The sequence below is a fragment of the Furipterus horrens genome, unplaced genomic scaffold (assembly GCF_987537825.1).
Source record: "Furipterus horrens unplaced genomic scaffold, mFurHor1.1.pri manual_scaffold_3, whole genome shotgun sequence".
NCBI classification, from domain to species: Eukaryota; Metazoa; Chordata; class Mammalia; order Chiroptera; family Furipteridae; genus Furipterus; species Furipterus horrens.
The window spans coordinates 17507185-17532964 of NW_028327173.1; the positions used below are offsets into that span (position 1 = coordinate 17507185).

Consider the following 25780-nt stretch of genomic DNA (forward strand, 5'->3'; position numbering starts at 1 on the left):
AAATCTTGACAAACACCCTGACACAGATACCCCCACAACAGAACATGACAGCTGCAGTTCAGACCAGTGAAGCTCAGGTCAACACCTATAACAAGCGGACAAACCTAGGCACAGGCAAGACTGCACTGTGTCGCACGGTGCTGAATCTTCAACCACGCCTCCCCACATAGCCTGCACTAATCCAGAGCCTGGTTCTCTGGTTCATCAATATTTTTTTTCCTCCCTCCCATTGCCAGATTCCTTGTCTTGCACACACCCCAATATACTGCCCCTGCAATCACTCTTTTGGACACACCATCCCACTAACTAGCTGCCTCGTGCACCACACCCCCCATTCCCTGGAGGCTGACTGGTCACTGACACATACATTCCCTTCCCCTAGAAGCCAGGAGTCTCAACAGTTCTGCCTGAGACACAAGCTCCTGTTCTTAGGCGCAGGCCTCTCTACTTGTAGCAGAGACCCTGGGATCTAGTAGTACCACTCACTTGGGTGATCTGCTCCCTCTACCCACCACAATCTCAGCCAGTATCCCTAAAGGGTGTGTCTTGGGAAGGGAGGCACTCCAACCTTGGGAGTGAGGGTGGGGGGATACCTCAACAGGAATCTCCCAGCTGACTGGGTTCTGTGTGCTCCTATCTCCTAGGATACATCAGTCAACACAGGCTCAGTGTGTCAGAGCTGGAAGGTGCCTTAGGGAGTCACTAATCCAGCCTCCTCCACTGTGCAGGAGGAAACTGAGGCCCAGAGAGGGGAAGTAGCCAGCCCAAAGTCACACAGCCCAAGTGCTTCTTCCAGCCCCTGACTAGCGCCCTCTATGGGCTGGAGAGAAAGTGAGGAGAGGAGATACAGTCAGCCCAGGAATGCTTCCCTGAAGCAGAAGGAGGTGGGACTGGATTAGTTGGAGTTTGTAGTACCAAAGAGAAGTTTGTGAGAACTGAGCATTTAGTGACATGGGCACCTGGCCACCTTGGAATCTAGGCCACATAAATTTGCGTGAAGATGGACTTTGGCAAAATGATCTGATGGATACTCATCCCCACCCCACTTCCTATGCCAGGACCCCAGAGAGCTGTCTCCCCAAACCAAAGGTACAGGAAGACTGCTCAGATCTCAGATCTACCAGGAATCCTCTGGGATGTGTGTGAAAGAGATTTTATGCCAGAAAGTTTTTATTTCAGCTCTATTTTGCAGAAAAACAAGTTGAGGCTCAGAGGTGGGGTAGTTTGTTCAAGTTCACACAGACAACAAATGGAGCCTTGAGTTCCTTCCAGTACACAAGGAAGGCCAATCCAACAAGGAGACAGGGAGAACTTGGGGCGGGGTGGGGTGGGGGGGTAGCTGCCATAGGCCCAGGCCCAAAATCCTAGGCTGAGGGGGAGCCAACAAGCATCTGAATTTAAATCTGGGTTTCTGGGTTCCACCCCTACCCACTCATAACAGTGGTGGAGTGAAAGGTCAGCATGGAGTTGGGAGGGAGAGGAAGCAGAATTCCACCAGCTTCTCAGCCAGCCTGGGCCATACCCTAGGGAGCTGGGCCAGGGGCTGCCCCAACCTTCCCCAGCCCAGAGCTCTTGCCAGCCGCTGTCCCCACCCCTACTGGAACAGCAGAAGGAACATTATGAGGAGACCCAGCCCCCTTGCTGGGCCTCAGTTTCCCCACCTGTACTAAGAGCTAGCCTAGCAGGAAGGCATTCTAAGGGTCCTTCCAGCTTTAACAGAGCTTGGTGATGAGTCCTAGTCCTAGTTCTCAGTCCACAGCACAAATTCAGAAGTCTCTCCCCCAGTCTGAAGCTAGCAGAAAAGCACCAATATTAAATGTGTTTAATGAATGAACACAATAAAAGCAACATCTTTCAATCTTCCCAGCCTAAATAAGGCACTATTACCCTTGAAAGCCATATTTCACAGAGTTGTAGGGGAAGCAGATTTAGATACGTTGATGACTCTGAATGGGGGCTGTATGTTACACAGGTGCCCTTCATTTCCCACCCTTACTATGTGCTAACTGCTCTAAGTGTTGTGCAACTTTATGCCCCACAACAAGTAGGCAGGCCACAACCTACCTACCATTACCTAGTTCTTCAGATGAGCAAAGAGACTATAGATGGAGTGAAGGGACTTGCTCAAGGTCACACAGCCAGTGAGTAGCAGAGAAAGAACTCCAACTGTAACTATACCTACCTTCTGGTTTTGTTCAACATGGTGAGGAAATGAAGTTGAACTGGGACCATTGGCAAAGGAAGACGCTGGGTCCACTTAAGGTGAGAGAAGTGCCTGCTGAGTTGCCAAAAGGTTCATCAGTTTGCAGAGCACCAAATGGTACTGGAACTAGCAAAGTTGAGGGCAAGCGTCCATTCTCCTCCCCCACAAAAGACAGGGTACCCTGACCTCTTTTCCCTCCCCCAACCCACAGTGCCAAGAGTGAGCCCTGAGAAGTCACTTACCTACTTCCCTGGATCTCAGGGCTCCTCTAAATGGGAGCCCCTCCCTCCCGGGAGCCCTTTTCTGGACTTCGGGACCTGCAAGGGGCTGAGCCACCCTAATAAAAAGCTGCAGCCACCGTCGGAAAAATTGTCCAGGGTTTTTTTTTTTCCGGGACGTCTGACCCCTACACCGGCTCGGTAGTTGCGGAGGTAGGAGTGAGGGGCTGTTGGAAGAAGACTGGCTCGATTCCCGCCTAGAGGCCCTGAGATGCCTTTTGCTCAAGCAGGAGGCTTTCTCTGGTCCCTTGGCCCAGCCCTTCTCGGGCCTGAACGGTCCGCCCCGAGTTTTCCCCGCTGCCGCCTCTCTGGCTACCTGGCAGGCCTGTGCTGCCCCCTGATCCCTGTCACCCCCGCCCCCCTCCCAGATGAGGCCGCTGAGCTTCTGACTCCCGGAGGAGGTGACGGGCGCGAGAGGGAAACCAGGCGGCTGGGGGAGGGGCGTCGCCTGCACCTGGCCCCTCTCCGCCGCCCAGGCCTGGAGGGCGGGACTGGACCCCCGCCAGACCCTAAAAGAGCAGCGGGGGAGGGGAGGTGTGCCTCCTCCTCTCCCACAGTCTAGGGGCAAATAATGAGATCTCCCCCCACAACCCTCGCCGCCGAGGCGCCCCCTAGGGCCAGGCTGCGAGCGCCCCTTCCCGAACCGCGCGCTCAGCCCGCTCCCTAGAACGACCGCGCTCTCCAGCTGCAGGAAATTCCAGAAGCTCTCCATCATCCCGGCGCAGCGCGCAGCTCGGGCTGCCAAAGGCTCCCCGAAGGAGAGCCACATGCCGGCCGGCCGCGCGGCCCGCCCTCGCCCCCCCTTCCACTCCGGCGGGGCAGCCACGTTGGGCCGGGCGGGGGCCCAGCCGGCCGTCCCATCCCGCGCCCCGGGGCTGACAGAATGCGTGGCAGCCCCTGCCGGGGGCTATTTTGAGCGGGAGGGGGAGCGGCCCAGCTCCGTGTTTTCGGCTTTTTCCTGGCCCCCGGCCTGCCATCCCGGGTCCTCGGCTGCCCGCGGAGTGGGGGTGGGAAGGTCACGTGGCGGGGCGAAGGGCAGTGGCGAGTAGGGGGGGAGGGCCGAGACCCGGCTCGGCCGGGGCCCAGGAGGCGCCCGGCGACGGTCCGGACCTGCGCTCTCGGCTGAGGCCGTGGGCCGGATTATTAATAGCGCGCCTGGCTCCGGCTGCGGCTCCAGGGCGCCCGCTACCTGCACGCCCCTCCTCCGAGGAGCACAGGCGGCCAGGGCACTCCCTCCCCAGCGACGGACTCAGGCCTCACTGGATAGCGCCACGGTGCACCAGTGGCCAATCACCAGCCTCGATTTCCTCACCTGTAAATTGGGATAAATTGGAAATGAGCTCCCTGACTTACATGGCGGGTCCAAATAAAGCTTTGGCTTGCTGTCTGTTTCTCCTTGGGCAAAATGCCTTCCCTTTTGGGGGCTATTTATAAAATGAGGGGGTCTGAGAGGACTGAACTTTCCAGGGGAAGAATCTCTTACATTTGAATAAGGCATTTTCAGTTACAACCCTTTTGAGCTTATTGATTCCTCAGTGGTAACAGCCACCACTGAACACTTGATTATAAGGTTCCTACTAAGTACGTAATATCCCCTTTTTGCTGATGAGGAAACTGAGACTCAGGAAAATTAAGTGACCTGGCAAAGGCCACACAATGGCAGAGGCCAGTGTCATAAACTCTGACTCCAGAGTCTGAGTTAACCACTGAACCATACAGTGCCCTGAAACAAGCAGGACAACCTCTGACCCCTTTTGTAGAGGAGGGAAACAGGCTCAAAGTATGACTTGCCCAAAGTTGGTGGCAGAGCATTCAACACAGACCTTCCAACTCATAGTCTAATGCCCTGCTGCAGTTAGTGAGGGCCCCATGATTAGGTCCTAGAAATGGGCACACAGGCACTACTCCCATGGATACCAAGCTGTGTCCAGGGCCCTAGAGATCACCCTCTGTTCCCAAGGGTAAGACCCAGACTCCTAGGCCCCCAGGATCACTAATCCACCAAATTCTAGATTCAGCCCAGTCTCAGCCATAGGGGTGGGGGGCATCTAGGGGTGAAGCAAATTGGCTTGCAGGGGTAACAGCCTGGAACAGGGACTGGAGTTGCTTCCTGCCCCCACCCCCACCCCCAGGCAAGGAAGCATAAAGGTTGGCAGGCCCCCCACTCCTCCCCGGAAACCTGGCAGTTTATTTCTGTCTCTGGGCCCCCTGTTTCCACAGAGTCAGTCCAGGAAGGCTGGCAGCAGCTGGCTTGGAGGGGTGGAGCTCCTGCTCTCTCAAGGGTCCAGCTGCTACCCTGCCCCATCCCCACTTGCCAGGCCAGACTAGACTCCAGAGTCAGAGATGACTAATAGTATAACCTCTGGTGTGTCCAACTCCCTTTATTCCATATCATTCTGGCTCATGACTACTCTGGACCCTAGTCCCAAAGAAAAGCCTGCTTCTAAACCTGTGCTGCCCAATGTGATAGGAACTAGATATTGAGCACTGGAAATGTGATTAGTTGGAATTGGACAGTGCCATAAGTATAAACATATACCAGATTTTGAAGTCTAAAAATGAAAATAGTAAAATATCTCAATAATTTTTATAATTAAATGTTATAATGATATTTGGATATACTGAGTTAGATAAGATACATTATTAACATTAATTCACTTATTTCTTTTTACTTTGTTTAATACAGCTACAGAAAATTTAAAATCCATATGTGGCTCCCATTACATTTCTATTGGAAAGTGTTGTTCTAGATCATATGGTGCTCTGGCTTAGGACCAAGACTTTGCCTGCTCCAGATCAATATCTCTGTGGCTTCAGCCCATCAACTTCCCCATATCCAGACCACAGTCTCTGTGTGGGTCTAAATCTCAACACTGTACCCCGCCCCATCCCACTCCAGCTGTCTGTGAATTTGGGCTCAACCAGAGATTATGGCTTGGTCTGCTTTAAACCACTGTCTAGTACATTTCTTGTTCACCAATTCCCAGTATCTAGATCCCAACTAGAGTGCAGCTCTAGATCACCCTCCATAGTATCTAGCCTGACACCCCAATCCTGTTTGCTTAGAAATTACAGTTAGTCAGATTTGAGATCTAGATACCCTGAGGAGGAATAAGCTTCTAGGTCAGGGGTTGGAAAACTATGGCCCAAGGGCCAAATCCAGCCTGTGTCTGTTTTTATTAATCAAGTTTCACTGGAATGCAGCCATGTTCATTACTTTATGCAAAGTCTATGAATGCTTTCAAGGCACAATGGCAGAGTTGATTACTCATGACAGAGACTCTATGGTCTATAAAGCCTAAACTTTTCAGACTTTTTACAGAAAGTTTGCCATCCCATTGTAGAGAACCAACTAGTCCAACCCATCATGAATCTAGATTCTAGCCTAAGACTATGGCCTAATCTAATCTAGATCACCTCCTGCAAGATGGTGCTGCTGACCAGGATCTGAACGAGAGCTGAATATATGTCCCATGCCGCTCAAGTTCCACATTCTGCTCTGATCTCAGGAAATGGGGCCCAGTACTCTCCTCTGGGATGGAAAGGGTGTCTCCATTTCCCAATTCCCTTAGAGAGATCAAGGCCCATTGGCCCTACTCAACAGCCTTGGGAAGAAGGAGGGAGGGTGGATTCCAGGGACAGCTCTGGAGGCTAAGCCAAAGAGTCAGGGGTAAGCCCTTCCTGCCAAGGGTGCAGAACAAAATCAGGCCAAGAAGACAGAGTAGCTGCATACTCCACCCCTTCCCAGCAGGCCACAGAGCAGGTCACTTAGCTGAGGGTCATGTGAGACAGATAACCAACCAATCCAGAAGCTGGACCAAAGGGCTCCAAGTAGAATCTTTACCTCCGACCGACCACCTGAAGCCTATCACCTCCAGAATGAGTGGCACCACTTTCCCCCTGGTTCACCTCTAGCTCTGCTTTTTCACGGCCTTCTTTGAAAATCCTCCCACATCTGCCTCCCTCCCTTGCCACTTCTCCTTCCTCCAGACTAGAAATTCTAGCCTTAACCATAGCGGTTGAGATCTTAGGTACTGGAGTTGACAAACCCAGGTTTCAATTCCAGCTCTGCCTTTGGGCAAGTCATTCCACCTCTCTAGGCTTCTTCAGTTTCCTCATCTATAAAACAGAATAAAAAATAACAGTACCTACCTCACAGGGTTGTTATACGGACAAGATCGTGATGTATGTCACTTTGCACAGCTCCTGGCCCATAATAAGCATGAAATGGTAGTTGCTATTTTTATTACAATTGATAACCTAGCATGACTGCAGACAGACTTTGGTAGGTTTGTAAACCTTACAATATTTTAACCAAAACCTATTTTGTATTTTTCTGAAGCAAAGACCATGGCCCTTATCATCATCTCAAAGTGAATTGCTAGCCCAACCGGTTAAAAAAAAAAAAAAGGTGTGTGTGTGGCGGGGTGGTGGTGGTGGGATGGGCTTTAGTTGAATCCATATGAGGGAACAGAGGCAGACAGAGAGGAAAGGACTAGTCCAGGGACTAGTCCCTCAGAAAACATGAGGCAGACCAGAGGCTATCACCCAGGAGTGCCATCTCCAAGGCCCCACCCTTCCCACTAGGCCAAGCTGTCTCTCTGATCTGACTTCATCATTTCTCACCTGCTCAGCAATGACAGCCCCTGACAATGGGCTCCCCACCTGCAAATGCCTCCACTGAATCTCCTCTACCTAGTGCCAGATTCGTCTTCCTCAAATCTCATTCTCATGACACTGTGTCGCTGCTCCAAAACCTTTAATAGGTCCCTACTGCTGACGACAACATCAAGGCTGAGGTCTTTAGCCTGACATTCAAGAGCCTTCACAGCCAGCTCTGGCTCCTGCCAACCTCCTCACTATTCCCTCTTGTCTGGTCAGTGGAGCTGACTTCTTCCTCTCTTCTCTCCCCCTTCCTACAGTCTCCATTCCACCCACACAATCACTCAGTTCTGGACAGATTCTGCCCCTTTGCTCAATTACACAGTGTCTCAGGCCCAGCCTGCTTCCCCCCGCTCTGCCCTCAGGGTTGCCCCTGGGTCCAGCCACTCTCTGAACTCACCCTGATCAGGCCACGCCTGGGTATGTTGACTGCAGCTCTGGCTCCAGGAAGCAGGCCTCTGTCCTTGCTCTCCAGCCCAGTTCCATCTCTTGACATTGACCCACCTTAGCCACTGCCCATAAGCTCTCTGGTTAACCTTTCTCCTTCTTTCCCCTAGACTTTCAGGAACACGCCCCTCATCATAGGGAGACAGCTGGAATAGACTGTCCTTGGAGCCATGACTCCTAGGTCAGACTTTACTCTTTGAGCCTCTAAGTCCTCATCTATAAAATGGGGATAGCAATGTGATTCTCATGTGGTTCTCATGAAAGATAAATGCCTTATAAACTGGAAGGTACTTTTTCTCCTAAAACTTGCTATACAAATAATACTAACAATAGCCCCTATTTACAAGTTTATTTAAAATTGCGCCCTGGCTGGTGTAGCTCAGTGGATTGAGTACCAGCCTGCGAACCAAAGTGTTGCTGGTTTGATTCCCAGTCAGGGCACGTGCCCGGGTTGCAGGCCAGGTTCCCTGTTGGAGGCGTGCAAGAGGCAACCACACATTGATGTTTCTCTCCCTCTCCCTTCCCCTCTTTCTAAAAATAAATAAAATATTTGAAAAAATAAAATAAAATAAAATAAAATTGCAACCTTGGCACTCCCTAAGCCCTTTCCCTGTTTCATTTTTCTCCTTGGCACTTATCAGCAACTAACAAATCAAATATTTTACTTACTTTTTTGTTTATTGTCTGTTCCATCCTCTAAATGTAAGCTCCCTGAGGGCAGGGATTTTGTTGGTCTCTGTTGTATGCCCTAGAAAAGTGCCTGTGTGTACTTGGTAGTTGAGGAATGAATGAATCAATCAATCAAGTGCTAACTATGTGCCAAGCACTATGCTAAGCACTTCTCAGAGATCGCCTCATCTTAGGAGATGGGTACTTTCATTACCCTCATTTTGAAAATGAGACTAGTGGCTCGCCCTGATCACCAGGTAGGAAGCAGCCTGGCTAGGATTTGACTCCAGGACCTGCCCTCTTGAACGCTGTGCTCTATTTCCTGTCCAGATTGCGGGGGGAGGGGTAATTTCTGTTTCAACAATGGCTAAACCTCTTGAATCTGTCACCCTCCCTGTCTCCCTGCGGCTGTTACTCTCCCTGTGCCCCTGAGGCCACCAGTCCTCCCAACCTACATTCTCTCTCAGCCATTTTCTCCCACTTCTCGGCCATAAACCACGATGTTCATCCTCACCTCAGGGCCTTTGCTGATGCTCTGTGCTCTGCCTGGAATGCACTGACACCATCTCTTTCGACTCGACCCATTTCTCAAGAGCCAACTCTTCCAGGAACCTTTGCCTCCAGTCTTTACTTGTTCCCTTCCCTGACCTCACGCCTTGTTGTTTACTGCTGGGAAAACCACTAGGAGAGCATATGCTGGCTTGGTCCATACACTCATTGTTTCCTGAATTTGGAGGCCTTGCTCACCTCTGTTCGTCCCTGGCCAGGTCTCTGCAGCCTTCCTCTGCTGAATCACTGCTCCCACCCCATGCCATCTCTTAATCAGGTTTAAAGCTCTGTGATTAAGAGCCTGGCTTCTGAGTCTCTCAAACTCCATCTCCACCCCCTACTAGCTGTTTCTTTGGGCACATCATTACACCTCTCTGAACCTGTTTCCCATCTGCACAATGGGGATAATATGAGCACCTGCCTCATGAACTAATGTGCCTAGTACACAGTAAGCACGCAATGAATATCAGATTGTTATGTCAGCCTGCTCTCTTCCTCCTCCCCAGACAGCTCCCTCCTCTAGAATATAACTGATGACGATAAGATTGCTAATACATATTGACCACTTAATATCTGCAGCAAGTAGAAATATGTCTGGCACCCAGCAGGTGCTCAATATTGCTTACCAAATAAATGAAATAACTAGTTTAATCCTCACAACACCCTATGGGAAGGGCACTATTATTATACCCATTTTACAGACAAGGAAATCAAGGCCCAGAGAGGGTATACAACTCATCATGGTTGGAATCTGAACCCAAGCCATCTGACTCTAAAGCTGAGACTTTCCCTGCCATCCTCACCTTCGCTCTTCCCATCTTGCCCTGCTCCAATGCCAATCCCCAGGCCAGGACGCTTTCTTTCCCCAGAGGTTGGACTTCAGCATCTAGATGGATGCTCACTGAACCCTGGCTCCAGAGCGCAAATTCTTCACCTTTTATCTCACTGGGACCTCACAAAACCCTATGGCCGTTATTTCTCCTTGAGAGATGAGGAGACTGAGCCTCAGAGAGCAGTCAAGTAACTAAGGTCACATAGGACTCAAATTCCAAACTCTTTCAACTGCATCATGTTTTGTGATATTTTTCTCCCACTGTATTATACAACTGTTGATAACTGTTCACACACATCTGAGGGAACAGTCTGAGGCCAACCCTTCCACGTGACCCCTACCATGACCAGCACTACAGCGGCATGGGTCACGCCCCTCCAGTGAGGATTCCTAACTGCTGATCTGCACCTCCCAGCCAGGCACTCCTTGACACTCACCTGCTCTCTGCCACAAAGCAGGTCTTTATTTGTGGGCTGAGTGTGCCCATTCAGACTTGGGTTTGGCGAGGGCAGGGCTGGATCTCCCCTTCAACCTAGAGGCTCTCCAACAATGCCATATCTCCCAGGAACTCAGGGCTCCCATCTCTCACTAAGAGCCCTAAGGAGGCAGGATAGCCTGGTGGTTCAGAACAAGGACTCTGAATTCCAATGTACCAAGTTCAAAGGTTGGCTCCACCAGGTACTGGCTGTGTGGCCTTGGGCAAGTCACAAGGCTTAACCTAAGCCTCAATATTCTGATATGTAAAACAAGGATGATAATAATAGGGTTGCTATGATGATTAAATACCTATAAATTTAGATGGCTGTCTGGGACATGGTAAATGCCATGTTAGTGTTTGTTAAATAAATAAAAGTAGGGTTGTACCTAGCTATGGAAGGGTCCCCCTGGTAGCGTACAATGCAAGTGACGAAGCAAGGCCCAGTTCCAAACAGACAACTGAAGACACAAGGGAAATGGAAACAAGTGGCAGAGATCTCACACCTCAGGAAGCCCCTTGTGGCAGGGACCCACTCCTCCTCCCCCCACATCCTCCAGAGCCAGAGGACCCCATTTCCTGGCCACATCAGTTTTTTGACCTAATACTCTTACCCTAATCCCCAAGCCACTTCCCCTCCTCTCCTTCCAACTGTTAGTTAACTCATTCTACACCGCCAGACAGATCACTGCCAGAATCCAGGCCCTGCCTCTCTGTTGCTATGTGACCTTGGGCAAGTCATTAACCCTGTCTGAGCCTCGTTTCCTCATCTCTAAAGGGGATAATACACCCTGGAGTCTGCCCTAGCGATTAATAACTGAGATCATGCCTACAGATATGTTCACAGGTGCTTGGACATAGTAGTGTCCCACAGGCCATGGAGTGGTCTGCTATTTGGGCAACAGGGTAGGGAAGGGGGCTGCCATTAAAAACTGACTCCCACTTTAGAAGTTTTCCCAACAGCCCCTAAGCAATGCTTAGGTTGCAACTCAAGCTCTCTGTCCTTTAAACTACCATCCTATGACATTAAAATATTGATTATTGGGGAGTAGGCAGGGGCCGCATGTTAGGCCTCCCTTCACCAAGTTACTGAATCTGAGGCCCTGAAGCAGATGTGGTGGGAAGGGGGGAGCAGGAGGGACCACAAGTGAAGGAGGAAGGAAAAGGCCCCCTTGGAGGAGAACCAGGGAGAGTGGAGAAGACCCCTGGATTGAGAAGGGGAAAGGGGAAGAGGGACTTGTCCCCAACACCCTTCCTATCCCTCACAGTTAATTCAGCAATCACTTGGCCTGGCCTTCCACCCCTCTGAAAAGAAGAGGAGCAAGCGGCAGCAAGTTACGATAGATGATTACGCGCCCTTAATTAATTAAAATAAACAGCAAATTAAATACAGTAAAATTAAAATAGAACAGGAAATTAATTCTCTACCAGCCCCACCTCACAGGTGAGATGCTTAAAGGGCCCCTTGCAGCCAGGATCCAGGGTAGCTGAGGTGTGGGGGGTGGGAGGGCGGGTGTTACCAAAACCTGTCTTAAACCACAACACCCAGCAACCCCAAGTATCAGTGGCAGAACCCAGCTGCCCACAGGCATTCACCGGGCTCTGCCACCTCAAGATTGGTCTCCTGGATCCTTAACCTCAGGGCACTCCAAGCCCTGGGTTACAACACTCCTAAACCCAAGCCTTGCTCCTTGGTCAGCAGACAGGAAGGGTCCTGGACACCCTCTGGGCCAGGAGGGCACAGGAGGGAGGAGGGGACCTTGCCTTCTCTTCTGGGTCCCCCCTGGGGCTTGGAGTCAGATCCTGGCAAAAAGCCCTCCTTTCCATGCTGGGTGCCTGGCCCCTCATTTGGAGCACCCAAAATTTGTCTCTGGGGACCCCCTCACTTTGCTCTTTCCTTTTCCTCAGAATGCTCAGGAAGAAAGCACTGCTGAGGCCTGAATCCCAGGCCAGAATTGCCCAGAGTCAGGTAGACAACCTCTAGGCCATGATACCCAATTCCCTCCTATACAAGACTAACTGCTTCATTGCACTGATGGGGTCAAGGAGGGCCAAACACTTGTTTGCCATCATCCAATGGCTTAGTGGTAGAACCTGGAGCAGGAATCTCTAATGGGCATGTTCTGTGTCACCACCAAAACGTGGTATTTCTCAAGTGCAGTTCAGCTCTGTGCTGACACCTCTCTGAGCCTGGCCACCAAGGCCTCAGGTCCATAATCCCATCCTGTGACTCCCCCTTCTTGTGTCCCACACAAAAGCCAGATTAGACTCCTCAACCTGCCCTCGGGCTCTTGTTCACAAGCTTCCCTCTATCTGCCTGCCCAAGTTCCACCAGACTAATTTAGAGCCCAACTCAATGGAAGCTCCTCCATGGGCCACCCAGGGGCCCTGACAGGTGATGCCTCATCCTCCCTTAACCTCCCAGCATGCCTTGCCCTCCTCCTATGCCTGGCCCTCCCTGTTGTCTCTGTGACCTGTGGTTTCCAGGTGCGTGAACTTCCTGAAGCTGCAGACCGTCTCGCCTCGTGGCACAGGACCCAGCACTCGGTAGGTGCTCAGTAAATCTCATCTGGTGTCCCCCATGTCTTACTGGTAACTACAATTGGCTATCATTTATTAAGCATTTACTATACGCCTGGCTCCTGCAGTGTCCCATGCTAACATGATGGACCCAGCTCAGATGGTCTCTTTGTGACTCTTTCCAGAGTCACAGTTCTGGGACTGGAACTCAACCAGTCCTTGCTTCTAAATGAATCTCCTCGCCATCCTGCTTGCCTCTTCTGGGTCAGACCAGCATTATCTCCCATCTGTACTACTAAAACCTCTCAGCTAGCCTCCCTGTCTCCATTCTCTCCCCACCCTATGTCACTAAAGACTTCCCATGACTCCTTGTGACCCACTGGACAATATCTAAACCTCTGAGCATGGCATCTAAACTTTGTGACATTAGGCCTCTGGTTACTCTGCAGCTTCTCTTCTAGTCTCTGTTCAGCACCCCATTTTCCCAGCATACATATAATAGTTTGATTCATTTCCAGGCTTTGCATATACTGTTTCCTTCCTACCTAGAATACCTTTCCCATATTTTTCCTACACATTCTCCAATATCCGATATCAAATATTGCCTTACAATCTAGTCATACTAGATAAGCAACAAACAAACAAAACTGGTCACCAAGTTGAGAACTGTATGAAGGAGGGACCTGAGTCACTACTGTATCCCCAATGCATAACACAAAATCAATGCTTGATCAACATTTGTTGAATGAATAAGTGAATGTTCCATCTATAACTGTTGACTAAACAGAGAGCTGACAAGGCCACCGTATGCAGGGATGGAGGTGGAGGGGAAGAGACTGAGGCCAAGGAGGCCAAGGACGCAATGGAGAACAGTGACAAATGCTGTCAGGGCTGCTCTGCATCAGAGCTACACTTCTGGCAGAGGGAGTGCTTGTGAGAGACAGAGGAAGAAAAGCGATGGTGTGAGGGAGGTCCTCAGTGTGTGTGCGCATGCACACGTATGAGCAAGTGGTAAGGATGTATGTGGGGCAGTGCGTGTGTTGGCTTTGTGAATTAGTCTGTGAGAGAAGGTGAGGAAATTTGTGTGTGTGGGGGGGTCCGTGAGAGATGAGGGTGTGGAGAGCTTGTATGTACTAGCTGTGTGTGGGTCCATGTAACGAAAGGTAAGAATATGTGCCATGAAGACTGTGAGCATGTGTGCTGGAGGTTGTACATGTCTACATGGGCGGGGGGGTGACTAAGAAAGACAACAAGGGGACACCTGATGGGGTGTGTGAGAAATCTTAAGTACATGTATGTGGGGGAGGGGAGCTTTAGGAGCATGTGCAGGAGAGAGTGTGCCTGAGTGTGTCCAGTGGGGAGGATAAGGTAAGAAATGTCAGGGCTCTGCTGAGGGTGTGGTTGCCACAGGCCCAGTGCCAGAGGTGGGGGCTGGCCCTGGGCCCAGGGTGGGGGGCTCTGACTGAGCAGGAGGTTCCTCAGAGTTCTCCCTGGAGCCACAGGCACCGTATTATCATATCCCCGGGCAGGAAGGTCGAGGAGGAAGCCCAGATGTGTGTGTGCCTTACATCTGTCCACAGCAAAACCTCTGGGCATTTATTTGTCTTTGTCTGTGTCTGGGTGTGCACGTCTGTGCTTGTGTGCGCACTGCTGGCTGTGTGTCTGTGCCTGTCTTTGTCTCTGTATGTATCTGGGCCTTTGTCTCAGTGTGTGTGGCTGTGGGTCTATGCCTGTCTGCATGACTGTGTCTGGATTTGTGTGTGTCTTAAGTGTATCTGTGTCTAAGGGGTGCTATGCGTCCTTGATCTGTGCACGTCTAAGCCAGGCTGCAAGCATCCCCCCAGGAATGCCTGTCTGCATCTTTGTGTCCATGTGGCCTTAGTGTGAGAGAGGGAATGTTGCGCTTTTGAGGTTGTGGGTCTAGATCTCGGTGTATCTAAGTGTGAGTATGTGCTTGTGTCTCTGCTATGTGCTGTAGTATGAAAATGCTTATCTGCATCTGTGGGATATACATTTGTGAGACCAAGGATATGTGTGTGTGCATGTGTGTGTATTTGTATGTATGTGTGAAAGTATGAGGGGTTTGTCACAGACTGGTGAGCAAGTTAATCTCAGACTCTGTGACACGTGGAATAAAATCACGCTCCCATAATGGGATCATTCGTCTTCCTGTCCAAGGAGAGAACCAACTCTTCACCCTCTGCCCTGGGGGAGCCCGAGGGGCCAGAGCCAGGCACGGGCCCCCATCCAGGCCCCCTCTGGCCTCAGCACCCCACCCATACCCCTCCTCTGCTGCACCAGAACCATCCTGCCTCCAGAGTGCCCTGGTGCCCACTGCAGGCTGGGCAGGGCTCCAGGACATGTGACCAAGCCTTAGAGGCCTGTCCTGGGCCCCCCAGCCCCACCCACTGCCGAGGAGGGCCCGGCCCCAGATGGGAGGGGGTGCAGGAAGGAATCTCTGGGCCCCTCCTCCTCCCGGAGGGGAGGGATGAGCTGCAGGCCCAGCCGGGATTTTCCATCTCTCAGCAACAAGATTCCTGGTGAGCAGGCTGCAGGGTTTGGCAGGACGCCTGCTGGAGACCCGCCCTCACCCGCGAGGACGCCTGGGTCCCCAGGGCCAGGCAGCAGTCAGTTCCCTGGGGAGCTAGGAGGGCCCCAGAACTCTAGCCTACTGCGGCCCAGGCCTGTGGGAAAGCCAAACCCTCCCAGGCTCCTGCTCCCAAACAAAGATGGCTCCCCAACCCCCAAAGCAAATCACCACCCTTCCTCTGGTCTGCCCCCCAACCTCAGCTTTTGCTTCAGAAATTCATCACAGACCTGCACCACCCCACTACCTGCCTGAACCTCAGCACACACCCAGCCTGGGTTCTAGACCTCACCTCTGGGTCTGAGGGCTCCCAAGGCCAGGGCTGTGCTTCTCTCAGACCAGGGCTTCTGAAGACAGGGCCATGCGTCCTGCAGCTGCGCAATCCCTCTTGGTCTTAGCGCTCCTTCCTGAATGAGCAGATAGGTATCAGGAGAGAATTTCAAACCCCAGGCTGAGGTAACTGAGGCACTGAAGCCCTCTGCCCTACCTACCACTATGAATCAGAGGCCAAATCCAGTAGTCTGGACATACAAGGTCTTTATCCTGCCCAACTGCAGTGGCTGCATTTCAGAAGTGGGTAGGCATCAGCTGGAGGGAAAGAGGAATGGGTAGGTGGACTCCCTCAACCCCAGCTTTGGATGAGCAGCTGGAGAGCAGGTTTGGTAAGAGATTAGGGTCCAGAAAGTGGAAAACTGAGGCGTTTCAGGATTTATGAGCTGAATTCTTCTCCCTTAAACTCCTCTCCAAGCCCCCCAGCATCAGCTTGATGCCTCCAGGGTCAGGTTGTGGCTCCAGGCCAATGTCAAGGCCCTAACCCATTCATCAGCTGTTGCCAGGAAGTTTCCACCCCAACAAGTTCCTAAAGGAGGGGCTCAACTGACACTAGGAGCCCAGATTGATGGGGAGGGGGCATGGCCCTAAAGAGACAGCCAACAGCCCCCTGCACCCTCCCAGGAGCTGAGGACTCACAACCTCCAGGGAAGAAGCTAGGCTGGTGGGTGGGGCCCAGGAGGAGGTACCTCCCAGCCCCAGTACCACACCCAGCCCCACCCTTCCAACAGGCGAGGAGACCTGGGATCCCATGGGGCCCTACTGGGATCCCATGGGGCCCTACAACTCACAGGGTGTGTGACCTTGGGCGGTTGCTGCTCCTCTCCAGGCCTCAGCCTCCCCACCGCACAAAGCAGGAAGTGGCTCAGAAATCCCAGGTGTCCCCCCTCTTCAGCTCAGCTCCCTCAGCACTAAGCCCTGCCTTCTTTGCAGTCCAGGGGTGTCACCCAGAATCTGGGCCAGATGGAGTCAGGCTGCAGCAGCTCCCTGGAAGAGTCCCTGAAGCCACCCAAGTCAGAACTGAAGAGCCTGTGGTGATTAGCCCTTTGCTATGCACCCATTTCCCAGAGGAGTGAAACTAAAGCCCTGAGAAAGTGCCCGGGTCTGGACCAAGGCCTCAGTTTTACTGGTGGTTAAGAGTAGGAAGAACAGAAAATCCTGGATTAAAATCCCAGCTGCACCAGAAACTTATGTGAGGTTCTTTGCCTTCTCTCAGCCTCAGATTCCTCATCTGTAAAATGGGTAACAGTGCCTTTGGCTTGCAACTGTTAAGTTGAAGTGAGAAAATGCATGTAAGAGCTGGGCAGTGTAGCAAGTGCTTTCACGAGGTAGTCCTCACGACTGTGGGGAGTGCTAACATAAAACCAAGTGGCCAGGGTAACGGGGAGGATGACTCATCCTCCAGCCAGATCGGGACCCCCAGGGCCTCAGCCCAGGAGGGCCAGCCAAATTCCTCGAAGCCCCCAGATGTCTCCCCTATTCATTAAAGGACTCTCATTAGTGAGTCTGGGCACCTGCCCCTACGCACATAATAAGCCTCATTAGTATCTTAGCCCCAAGCTCTGTGCCCAGAGTCTATGCATGTACACACGGATGAGGGTGCGGGGGGTGGGGGGCTGCAACAGGCCACCAGCCAGGAGACAGCATCCTCGCCAACCACACCCCCTGCCTGTCATCAGCAGGGCCCGTCACCCAGCTTGTCACCTGCCTGCCTTGCACCCGCACCACCTGTCACCCACCCAGCTCTTCACCCACCCAGTCCATCACCTGCACCACCTGTCACCACCCAGCCTGTCACCAGAGCTGCCTGACAGGCATCTGGGTGGGGGGCAGAAGATGGGGAGGAGAAGACCACAGGGGTGTGGAGCTGGGGGCCCCAGAGACCCTGTAGGACCCCCACTTCAGCTCGGCATCCTGCAGCATCGCCATGGCAACCTCTCAGTCGCAACCACTTTCCCAAACATCCCCCCCCCCACAAGCCCTGCTCTTAGCTGAGCTGAGGCTCACAAGAGCCTGAGTGACAGCAGAATGGGGCAGGAAGGAGGTGTTCATCAGCTGGTTGGCCTTGGCCATCCTTCCGTCTTTGGACTCGGTTACTCCATCTGCAAAATGGAGGGGCTGGGATAGGTGAGGCCCCTGTAAAGCAGGCCATCCTTCTCCAGCCTGGATTTGCCAAGCCAGATGCCAGTTAACCTGTGAGGGCTTATCCTGTGAGGGCTGGGACATGGAACAAAAAGACAGGGGGTTCTGGGTTCTTCCACACTCCTTTGCCCCTGGCCCAGCCCAGAGAGGCTGAACCTCTGGCTCAAGCTCACACAGCAAAAGGAGGAGTAGGCTGGAAGGGAAGGGGCTCTGCCACCAGTCTGCCAGCTGGAGACACCACACTGGGTGACCCAAGGTGACCAGGGACTGAGTTGGCCCCTACCTCCGAGCTGCATTATTTATAAAACCCAGAGCTCGGAGCTGAGCAACAGCTGCAGTGCTGCCCCTCCAGGGGCACATGCCAAAGTGGAATGGAGAAGACAAGGTGCCTCCTCGGTGAAGGCCCCTGGGGTCCCTGGCTCCTTCCACAGCTGGCCGGGGCAGGGACCGAGGTGGGAGAGGGGCAGCAGCAGCCCATCCTTCCTCTCCCGCCCCCTGTCCTCTCCACTCCTCCAGCCAGGCAGCGATAGGATTACTTCTGCATGACTGCCTGCTCCACGGGGTTCCAGAGACCCTCCTGCCTGCAGCAATCTTTAAAATTCCTCCAGCCCAACCTCGCTCCCTTTCTCACTCCCTTTCTCCCAGCAGTGAATGCTCCAGCGTCTACCGCAGTGTGCCCGCTGCCGCTGCCACTACCAAGCAAGACAGGGCCCAGGTCCCCGGCGCCCATGGGCAAAGGAGAACCCATCCTCAGGGTGTAGCCCAGCATCCCTGAGAACCCTGTCCCAGGCCCTGGCCCATCCCCTCTGGCCCCTGGTGCTGCACCAGCCCCACAGAGAATGGCTCAAGCTGGGGTCAGGCATGCCAGCTGTGCCAAGGTGGAGGGGCACATATGTGCAAACACATTTGGTGGATCCTGGCATGCCTGCCTGTGTCCTCTGCTGCCAGACCCTGGCGGCCCCCGCCTCAGCTCTGACCAACCCCTCCCTACCTAACCAATCCCTGCTACCCCTGGCGTGGGCAGACAGCTGGGCCAGGCCAGCGCCTGTGGCTCCCCAGAGCTCAAGAGGCAGGCAAGAGATCGATCCACTGAATTTTTCAAGGCTCTAATGGAGCCTGCATCCTAGGGACTTGGGGCCTGGGACACAGGGGATGTCTCAGGGACCCCTCCCTCAGCACTGCAGTTGCTTCATCTGTCAGGTCTTGGGGGTCAGGGGATCCTTTCTAGGAGCCTTCCTCCGGCAACAAATGAGGCATGAGGGGCCCCTGGGAAAGATAGGGTACATGGGGGGGCTGTGAGCAATACCCAGAGGCCCCCCCAATCTCCCCAGCCCTAATGCGGGCAGAAGCAGCTCAGCCTCTAAATCACTCCCCTCATGCTGCCCTCTGAGGCAGATTCTGTGCATCTGTAATTAGGGGGTGGAACAGATGGTGGAGATTCCGTTTAAAATCATGCGTCTAGTAAAGTAACCTTCACTGTCGGAACTGACTCCCAGGGAGACCAAGCCCCAAGCCTGAATCTGGGGTTGGGGGGCAGCATGTCCAGCCAACACCTTCACCATCTCCTTCCCTGAAGCCCATGGCCCAGTGTCCCTCTCAGGGGAGCCAAGGAGGGGGGAATTTGGTAAGCACCTGAGGAAGCACAGGCTGGGGGTAAATCCCCTTGTTACCCCAGCACTACATGCCAGAACCAGGGTAGGGCTAGGTACTCAAGAGTTCTTGGCTGAGAGACCAGAGTGACCAGGTGCCAAGAACCTCCAAAGAGGCCCCAACACCCCCCCCCCACCCAAACCCCAGGCCAAGGTGCCCAGAACACGGGGTCTTGGGTGGGGCAGCTTTGAACCAGATGTACAGCCTCACTGTCCAGGAATGAAAGGCCTGGGGCAGCGAGGGGGGTGGAGATGCCTCCTCAGGCAGAGAAGGCTCTGGGAAGTGGGGGAGGTCTGGGAAGCAGAGGGAGAGAGAGAACACACAGGAGTGAGCAAGGGTGTGTGCAAGGCTAAGGCTGTCTGGGCGGGGGTCTGGGGAGAACAAGGTGGGTTGGGGGAGCTGTGATGGAGAGTGCGAGGGAGGGAGGGTGTGCTGGAATGTGTGATGATGGGAGTGAGGGCTGCAGACATTTTGAGGCGGGGTATGTGACAGGGTGAGGTGGGGCTGCAAGGGGAGCAGGGAGTAGCTGCTCCTGAGCTTGAAGGGGTGAACGGGTGCAGGGCTGTGACTGAACTGAGGCTGTATGCGTGTGTGAGTGCGGGGGGCGGGTGGGGGGAGTCGGTGTTGAGAGAGGTATGTGTGGGCTGTCCCTGGGCTCTCGGGTAGCTGAGGAAAGTTCTGGAGCTGGAGCTTGTTGGGGATGTGCAAAGGACTGCTTTTTTGAGGAGGTGTTGGGTCAGGGTGGGGAGAATAGGGTGTGTGTGTGTGCGCGCGTGCATGTGTGTATGCACACGTGTGCACATGCCTGGGAAAGTACAAGAAACCGGGGGACGTTATCTGTTTATAGAGATATACTAGACCTCAAGCTATCTATGTCTGTGCTTGAGGTAAATGGCGTGGCTACAGCGGGTGTTCTCATCTGGGGGGCTGTACCTATGTGTATGGCGGGGTTGTGTTTGGAAAGGTGCAGGGGCTGGAGAAATGTGTTGGGGGAGGTGCTGGGCTGCAGCTGGGGAAATGCTGGGGCAGTGGGGAGAATGCGCACTAGCGAGGTGTTGGGGCTCAGAGTCTGCATATGTGCAAAGTGTTAGGGCTGTAGTGGAGTCCTGGGTATTTCTGGGGAGGTGTTGGTGCTGGACAGGGAACTGATTTGTTTGAGGACGTGGTAAAGCTACGTGTGTGCATGTGTACGTTGGGGTGTTTGGGGGTATATTGCGGGTCATAAAAACGTGGGTATTGGTTAAGTATTAGGGTTGCAAATATGTGGTGGTTGTGTGTTCAGGTGCGTGTTTGCGCTATGTGTGATATGGGACAGTTGAATGTCAGAAAGGTGTGCTTGTATGCGGAGGGACTAGGTGTTTGTGGAGGTGTTGGGGCTGTGTGTTTGTAGGAAGAGCGGCCGTGTGTTTGGGGGGTACTGAGTTGTAAGTGTGTGGGGAGCAGTTTTGTATATTTAGGAGGTGGTAGGGGCTGTAGTTGGGTCCCTGTGGCCAGACAGGTGATGGGGCTGCAGGGTAAGGGTGGGTGCCCCTCTGGGGAAATGAAGGGCAGAGTCCTGTCCTCTGTTTAAGGGACCATTTAGGGGCTGCCGGCCCACTTTCAGACCCTGTGTGGGGGTGTCCAGAAAAGCAGTCCATCTGTCTCAGCCTGTGCCCAGGCCCAGGAGCAGCCGCCTCCTCGCTCCCTGGGGGACGGCAGCAGATCCTAGCCCACCCATCTGCCTTCAGATGGTCGAGGCAGGAGCCTCCACAAAGCTGCCTGGAGGGCATCACTGTGTGAAGAAACACGGCTGGGAGTGGGGGAACTGCACAGCAAACAGTCCTCATGGAGGCTCCTTTGAAAACCACTGACGCCAGGAGAGAGGAAGAGGGAGGACAGGGGCGGGTCTGTCTGTCCTTGTGCGTCTGTGTGGGTCAGTGCCCAACTGTGAGCGTTGGAGCCCCTTCGCGTGTGTTTGCTCTGATGGCCTCTGTTCAAGCAGCATTTGGCCTTGGAAAAGAGCCCTCCAACCCAGGCTACACGCTCCCAGCCTCACACAGGCAGCTACCCTCTCCTCTGTGCACACTGCCTACGCTCACACACAAATACCCCACACACCTTCACATCCACATAACATGGAACCCTCCACACATGCAGCTCACCCCCATGGCCCTATACCTTCACATCTGTACACACTTCACACATCCCCTGACTCCGAAAAACCAGGTAGTCACATACCTGCCACATGTGCATGCATGCACACATACATACACAACTACCACACACACACACCCGTGCACTCCACACACCTTGGATCCGGTCCCACCCATGTCCCATCTCATATGCATTAGGTCTCTGACATACACCACAACAGACACTCTCCATCCCTCATATCTGTACATATGTGTGTATTTTGTACGTGCACACCTACCCCCTCAGCAACTCTCAGCTCTTTCATACCATGCAGCCCACAAGCCAACTGATCTGTGTCCAGACCCAGCCCTGCAACTTCCCAGGAGGGCTCCAACCAACTGAGGGTCCCCTGCCACCCTCCCCGGCCAGCCGGGTCAGAGTGAGGGGATATACCACCCCCACCCCCACTGCTCCCTGGGAACCCTGATCTTCATGTCAAGAAAGAAAGAGCCTTCTCTCTGCTCTGGTGACTGCCACTGCACGTGTGAAAGTGTGACTCTGTGTGTCAACATATCCTGAGACCCCCTGGCAAGGCCTGTGTCACCACCTGTATGGGTAAGGAAGAATCAGTATGTATTCACTAGTTAGCTTTGATATTTGAAATGAGTGTGAAAGTGGAGATTTTTATGTCACAAAATGTGTGTGTGTGTGTGAAGCAAAGCCTGAGTGGACAGGTGTGAGTATGTGTGTGGGGGGGGTGGGTGCATTTATACAAGAAAACATACACTCAGTGAGTGGTGAGTGTGAGATGCTACTTTCCAAGAGCCCAGAGGTATATACATCTGTGAGTAGGGGTCAGGGCTGGGAGAGCCTCTCTCAGCAACTCCCTCCCCTGCAAAAAGAGCAGGGAGGAGGGGGTCTCTGGGCTGCTTCTCTTTCTCTCTGTCTCCCTGACCTCTTTAGCAGCTGGAAACTGAGCTGGGGGTGGAAGGAATGGAGACTTGGCTGGCCTGGGGGTTTGGGGAGGGAAGCAGGAGAAAACACCTTCCAGATTCTCATCAAACCCTGTTTGTGGTTTACAGCCTCAAGTCTCTCCTCTCTCTGTGTCTGGGTTTCCCACTTTTATCTCTTCCTGCCTCTCTCTCCCCTATATCCCTCCTTTCCCTTCTCAGCCACCCGGTCGCCCTTCTTAGATTGCCCTCTCTCCAAGTTTCAGTCTGTTTCTCTCTCCCCAGGTCCTTCCATTTTTCTGACTCTTCTCTCTGCCAGCACCTCTGTCTGTCCGTCTCTCCCTGTCTTGGTCCATCTGTCCGTCTCTCTCCATCTGCCTGTGCGTGGGTGTCTCTGTCCATCTGTTCTACCACCCATCTGTCTGGTTGTCTGTTGTGAGTGGGGTTGCCCACTCACTCCCAAGGCACCCTCTCCCAGGTCAGCAAAGGTTTCTCCTGGCTCAGGGTGTGGGGAAGGGGTACAGAGCTGCAGCTTCTGGAAGCTTCAGTAGCAGCTGGGCTGAGCTAGGAGTTCGGGCCAGCCAGCTGCAAAACTGGCCCCTCCCCTGGGCTCTCAGGCCAAGGACCCCATAGCAGAAAGAGGAGAGAAAGGAGGGCCTCACTGCAGCTGAGTCTGTGTTATGTGTGTAAGGGAGGAGGTGGTGGTGGTGGGGTTCCCTTTACCCTCACTTTGCCATTGCTCCCCAAAGCCAGATCCTGCAGGAGAGGGATCCCTAGTGTTCACCTTCCTTATCCCCTAGGAAGAGATGATGGGATCCAGGAAGGAGGGGCAGAGGGCTGTCAGGCGTTGGGAGAAGGAGGGACTGAGGGACTGTGAGCTTTAGCTACCTGTTAGTGGGCAAGGGTGGGGGCTCGCTCCTCCCATACTTCCTTCCAGGCAGTCCCTGGGGATCTCTCCAGTCTGGTCCCAGCTCCAGGCAGGAGAGGCTGCACAGGCAGTTCTCACCAGCTCCCCACAGGGGCTGCTCCCACCTCCCAACTTCCCCAGAGCCTCTGATCCACAGGGATATGGGGGAATCACATGAGTGTCATCCCCAACCCCAAGTGGAAGGTGGTTCTGGACACGTGGGAACTTTGGCCCTGTCTAGGCACTGGCCATCCTGAGAGGCCCTGGTAGCCCACCTTCGTCACCAGATCAGCACCTCATACACCAACTCATACACACAGACTATACCCCAACATTCATGGCCAGTCACCTCTACTCCCTGGCCCAACAACTCAGAGGGCTCAACAGGGAGCCTTCTCCAAGAACTTGCACCCTATTCTGTACCAGTGGCAGCTCCAACAGTGCTCCCAGCACAAAGCCAGCAGCTGGAGACAGCATCCCTTAACACCCTCCCAGGATGCTATGCCCCTACTCCCTCTCCCAGAACAGCTCAAGGTCCAAATCCCATAATGGATGTAGAAACTGAGGAATGGGAGTACACAGTCATCCCCCTGAGACACTAGGGTGGGATCAAAAGTGAGGAATAATAGGGAAAGAAAGGAACACTGCAGAGGTAGAATCTGGCTCCCTCCTGACCCATCACGGGCAAAGTCCATATTGGCAGCACCCTCTGCACAGCACAGGCCTGCAGCTGGGCCAGGGCCAGGGGCGGGCTCCCTCCCTCCAGAGTTCTCCTTGCCCCTGGCTGGGCCCCCTCCCTCTCCTTGCTTTGGAGCAGCCCTCCCAGCCCTCTCCCTCCTAGCGCTGGCTCTCTCATCTTCAGCTCTTGGAAGCCTGACTCACTGTTTCCCCTCCTCTCTTCCCTCCCTCCCTCTCTCTCCCCACAGAGGCGCCACCCCCCTCCCCTGGGGGGGCTCTGGCCACAAGGGTGCCTGCCTGCTCCTCTCCCCAGGCTCCAGCCCTGCTCTGAGCCCAGGAGGCCCCCTGCAGCTGTTCCAATTCTCCAGCTACAGAGAGGTGGAGCGCAAAGGGTCTGGGTCCCAGGCCTGGCCCTGCCAAGTGCCTGTGATATTGGGCAAGTGGCCCCCCTCTCTAGACTTGGTTTCCTCCTGTCAAGTAAGGGAGGGGGACCAACTGGACAATGCCCCTGGTGTTTCTGGGACCCTAATGTTCCCCACTTTTAAAACCCTAGTGCCTCTTGTCATAGAGCACCCACAACCTGTGGGGCAGGGGACCTGCCTCAGGCCCCGCCCCCAGGTCCAAAGAAGAGCTCTGCTCTGTACCCAGACATTTAGAGAAGGCAGAAGGGAGATGCTGCCCTGGAGCAGAACCATGAATCCAGTGACCCCTGGAATCCCCATCTCCCTAGTCTCCCTCCTCCTGTGGGAATCTTTCTCTCTCTCTCCCCCACCTGTCCTCCTCCCTCTTTCCAGAGACATCTGCTTGTCTCTCCTCCAAAAACAATCCCAGCATCTGATCTTGGGTGAGGGGCCCCTCAGTGCCTGCTCATTTTGGATGTGGCATGGGGACTGGCACATGCCTAGGCCTTCTTGGTCACCTGGTCCCCACCTCCTAGGGCTGTGATCCTGGCTCTTCTCCTTGCCTGCTTTCTCTCTCACCCCTTCATCACTGGCTTCTGTCACCATCTTTCCCTCTCTCCACTCAGCAAACGGCTGTCTGGGTCTCTCTCCTTCCCACCTCCCCCATTCTCACCCAGCTTTCTCCCGGGGGGGGGGGGGGCATCTGCTGACATGAGCAACAATGTTACCCATGCTCCCTCCTGCAGTCCCCAGCTCCACCCCATCCTAGCTTCCCCTTCCAGGCTCTGTCCCAAGAGACCCAGGGGACCCAGAGACAGAGCTGGGTTCCATCCCATAATAGTGAGTCTGCTTGACCTTACTCAACCAGACCAGAAGTGCCTGGGCATCTGGTACAAAGACATGGCACCCTCCACCCCCAGGGTCTTGAGTGGCTAGCTGGCATGAGACACAGAGTAGTCCACAAACCAAAAATAAAAAATAGAAATAAATAAATACATACATACATAAAAGGTGACCTAGGGATAATGAGGGGGCAGGGAATCGGGGACATCAGGTCTGCCTCTAGATAGCCCCTGTCCAATGGCAAACAGAGTCAAGAGGAGGGAGTGGCCCAAAGTCAGTGTTCCAGGTGAATCTGAGAACAAGCAATGTCCCTCTAGGGCTCTGCCAGTCCAGAGCAGCTCCCCCCCAAATGTCCTCTGGTTTCTGTCAGGGACAGTTTGCCCCTCAATCCTCTAGCACAGCCACAACCATCAGGTGGAGAGCCCATCCATACCTTAATCTCCTTTAGTCTCCAAGTCCAAACTCCCCATCCACTTAACTCTGCTGGGGGTTCTAGAAGCCTTCCTGCCAAGATCTAAGCAGGTGGAGTGGGGAGAACAAAGCCC

At 53.6% G+C, this 25780-nt stretch overlaps 1 protein-coding gene across 9 annotated transcripts in view; it reads right to left on the bottom strand.

Moving 5' to 3' along the window:
• Nucleotides 1-25780, bottom strand: part of AHDC1 (AT-hook DNA binding motif containing 1) — a 63786-nt gene that overhangs the window by 34617 nt on the left and 3389 nt on the right. Inside the window, exons 3-4 of one of the 9 annotated variants that reach the window (XM_090268890.1) lie at nt 15714-15810; nt 15515-15629 (exon numbers count right to left, since the gene is read on the bottom strand). The exons of 6 other annotated variants lie outside the window; for them this stretch is intronic. The gene's annotated coding sequence lies outside the window, so the exon portion shown is untranslated. Of the gene's footprint in view, nt 1-2182; nt 2280-15514; nt 15630-15713; nt 15811-25780 lie in introns of those variants that run through there. 2 more of the 9 variants (XM_090268889.1, XM_090268891.1) reach the window with 2 other exon arrangements.